We start from the raw sequence: 4,307 nt of genomic DNA, 5'->3' as shown, positions 1-4,307 counted from the left end.
TTCTAACTGTGGGGCACGACCAGTTTAATGCATTGTAAAATCAATTTAGTAGTTCATGACCAGCACTTCAAAATGAAATGAGTAGAATAGAAAACATAGTGTATTGCACTTAGGGTACAACAACACAATAGTGTTAAGAAACAGTTGTTTCAGTTATCTGTGTGTGTATCTGCTCTGGGTCACCATGAGAATGCATTGCTTGTTGAGGATCAACTTTATCAAAGTTTGAAAGAATTGGATTTATTCAGTGGTTTTCAAATTTTGTTTTATGGTCTCCAGTGAGTACTCAGATAACTTAGGGGAGATTGGGATTGGAGAATTTGAGTAGGACGAGCTTCATGAATGTACTGTCTTCCAGCAAAAGTAGTCTCATGTTTGTCTGGTTTTCATGTTGTATTTCCATGTAATATTTCATTTAAAAAAAATGATTTTACTGAATAAGGAAGGGAAGAGCCATTGATTTACCTCATTGGAATTGTGTTACATTGAATATTGATTCCTTCTTGTGTGGCTTTATGTGGTAACCAAGAACCAATTGTGTGTCCAGCACTGTGATGGTTGCCATAGAATATACAGCTCTGTTAGAAAATGTGATCATCCTGTCCTTAAACTGTCGTTAGAACCAACTTGACCACAACTGGTTGCTTACACCAGATATGATATGGTAAAGAAGTATGCAAAGATATTGTTCGGAATTTGGCAACTTCTTTAAAAAGGCATGCAAACGGTTATATTAAGAAGGAATATGGAAGAATCAAGGTTGGCTGATAAAATGAAGATGAAATGGAATACAAAGGCTTATACTTTGGTTTAGATGGACAGCATATATACAAATGTAATACAGATTTGCTTGACAACAGTTCATAGCTCAAAGTCTGAGGTTGTTCATTGACTAACTCTTAAGTCAGCAGTGTGGCGTAGGCCAGACCCAAGGTAGTAAGCCTGGCTACATTTCATGCATTCATGGACAGGTGATACAGAATACCCTTGTAAGGGGAGATTGCAGAAATGACCAAAGTACTTTGTAGCTTTTCACATATTAGGTAGAGGCTCTTTCCCTGCTTCTTGATTTTGGGGTCGCCCTGTGATTTGCTTTGGCCAACAGAATGTGGCAGAAGGGATATTGTGCCATTCTGAAACTGTCCCTCAAGCATACATTCTTGAACTCTTGGACCTCAGATACAGACATGAGAGGAAGTCCTGGCTAACTATCTGGAGGAAGACAGACGATGTGGAGAGCGGCCATTCTAGACCAACCGACATTTAGCCGATCAGCCAGCTGATTGCAAACACATGAGTGAGCACAGATCAGTTTAACCACACCCAGCCCAGACCAGATGAGTACCCTATCTGACCCACAGAATCGTGAGCTAACTTTGAGAGTGTTTTATTAGGCATCAACTCTTAACCAACAGCCACTGTCCTACCCTGGCAAATTCATACTGGAAGATAGTACCGCGACTGCTTCTGATCGCTAAAATTAACTAGAAAAGTTAACAGACTGGAATGTGGTGAGGTCAGGGTGAGGAGAAGGGTTCTGAAAACTTGGTGGATAAGAAGTTGAAGCTTAACCCGGAAAGTAAGGACGTGTACAGGAACACGAGCTCTGCCTTCTGAGAAGTGGGAGAAGTGGGGTGAATTCCTCGTAACTTATGTGGTGGATTGAATAATTGGCTCCAACTTTTATCCCATTGTATCTGTTCTTGCCATGACCTTATGGTGGGCAGAAGGTAGTCTCCTCTTGAGGATTCTCTTTGACCTTGGGCTAAGATGACATTGGGCCAATAAAATGTAGGCAGAAGTTGCAGAGCGCCCATAGTAGACCCACTCTCCTGTATTTTTGCCATCACCGTAATGATCCCAGAGAAGCACATGGAGCAGTGCCACCCCACCACCTGAGGCATGTGACAGGACCTTTCCAGCCAGCCCATGTATTCATGAGTGAGCAATTCACGCTTAATGTTATGTGCTCCTGGGGTTTTGATATTGATTCCTACCCAGTAATAACTGCCCGAAATAGTTCCGTGATTAAAAGTAGGATTAAGGAATAATGCATCGAGGAAGCAGACCGTAGCAGTTAAGGAGTCATCTCTCTGTCAAGGAAAGGGACTGGCCCCAAGTGAAACACATGGTGCAATTAGGAGATTTCTGTCCATGGGGTAGTCAGCCATTAGGAAGCTGTGCACGGTCTTACTGAGAATGGGGATCATTAGGAGATTTCTCTCCATGGGGTGGTCAACCATTGGGAAGCTGTGCATGGTCTTCTTACAGAGAATGAGGACCAGACTTTTGTTTCAGAGTGACTAAAATGCAAAGCAATTTGGGGAATGGTTAACAGATAATTAAAATTGCGTTTCAGCACAGAGGGAGGACGAATGTGGAAGGGTACACGTGTACAGAGAACATGTCGGCTAGAAGGAAAAGATGCTGTGTGGAGCTTCGAATGCCCCATTTAGGTGTTGACTTTTGATTCAAATCTGTGCACATTTGTTTTTCAGCCTGGAACCTTCCTCTTACCTCCCAGGTTTTACTCATTCCTAAAGATCCAGCTCAAGTCCAGTTTTCTCTATGGAAAATTTCCCTGACATTTCAAGCCTAAAGGGACCAACTCATCTCTGGACTCTTCATCTTGGCTGTTTTAATTTTCTCCTTGACTTTTTAATTCATATACTGTCTTAACTTTTTCCTTGACTTTTTTTCAGGCCGAGATAGATTTTTTTCCATGTGCTCACATAGCATTTCCTCAAATTAAACGACTCACTGCTCTGTACTGTGGTCTTGTCTCTCCTTAAAATTGTGAGCTGGAGGAAGGCATGGCTTTCTCGCCCTGGTATCCTCTCTTTCCACCCTTGTACCTGGTACACTCTAGGGCCTCAGAAATTATTTCTTGAATGAATGGATGTGGATTTCATCTTTCTGAAGCAACTGTAAGCTCCTGAATGGCAGTTGGTACTTACATTCCCTTAGTGTTCCAAGGCCACTGCATTTATTCATTCAACAAATATTTGATGAATGAGTCTAACCCTGGCTTACAAAACCCATGTCACCTGGCTTCTGCCCGCCCCTGTGGCATCATCTTGTGTAACTCTTCTTCACTCACTGACCTGCTGAAGCCACGCTGCCCTTTTCTCAGTTCTTTGAACCCTTAAACCTCATTCTCACTTCAGGGCTTTCGCCGTCTCCTTGGCTACAATCTCTTCCGTTTGATTTTCTATGGCTTCCTCCTCCTTGTCATTCAGACCTCAGCTTAAAGGTCATCTCCTTCTAGAATCCTGTCCTGAGTACCCAATTCATGGTGTCACCTTGCCTCTCTCTATCACATCTTCCAATTCCAGTTTTCTGCATTGCATTCATAACTTTTGATTTTTCTTCATTCCTCCCTTCTTCCCTTTTTTCCTTCCTTCCTGCCTGCCTTCATTAGCATGCTTCTTGATTGATTGATTGTCTCCGTCAGCTAAAATGTAACTTTCATGATAACCAGTACCTTTTTGGTCTTATTTACTGCTGTATCCCTAATGTCTGATAAATATGTTTTGAATGAATGGATGAATGAATGAATGAATAAACGAATGTGGCTCCAATACTCAGCTGTGACTTGTGAACACAGCGGGAAGAAGATAACATTCTTGCCTTCAAGTATTTTACAGTTTTTGCTGAATGAATGATCATGTACATGGTACAGCAGAAAAACCAAATGTAAAGCAATAGCAATAAATAACAAACACAAAACAAAAAGACTCAGGTGTGTACAGTGGCCTATCTGATGTGCTTGAGGCCCAGCTTCTTCTGTGACTGGTGCTCCATGAATGGTATTCTCCACCCACCCCCAACTCCCCTGGGACACGTGCAATCAAATACATTAAGAAGCTCATATTGTTCTTCCCATGTGATCCACTCCAGAGAACTGAACTTCAGTTCCAAGTATGGCTCATAGGTTTAAATCCAGTTATGAGGACGCTTCTGCTCCAGGTTCTCTTAGAGGGTTAATGTTGGAGTTGGGACTGATTGTAGCTTATGTGCGCACCATACTTTGATTCTTTCGAAGCCTTCTTCGTGACCCTGGAGGTCTTGTTAGTTGCTACTTCAGCACAGTGTTGTAAGGAGCTAAGTGATAACTGGCCTCAAGCCACTGAAAAGGCGTGAAGAGTCACGAAGAGTGCTGTAGACAGGACTGGTCTACTGCAGAGGTGAGTCGGTAATGGCTGGTGTTGCCTGAAATGCCGTCACTGGAGAGTCAGTACTTTAGATTAAATTCTTGCTGGATTAAAACAACCACCACCATAACATGAGCCGTCACTTGTGTGGTT

This window comes from Pteropus medius, unplaced genomic scaffold (assembly GCF_902729225.1).
Source record: "Pteropus medius unplaced genomic scaffold, Ma_sr-lr_union100, whole genome shotgun sequence".
In the NCBI taxonomy this organism is placed as follows: Eukaryota; Metazoa; Chordata; class Mammalia; order Chiroptera; family Pteropodidae; genus Pteropus; species Pteropus medius.
This window is presented reverse-complemented; position numbering follows the sequence as displayed.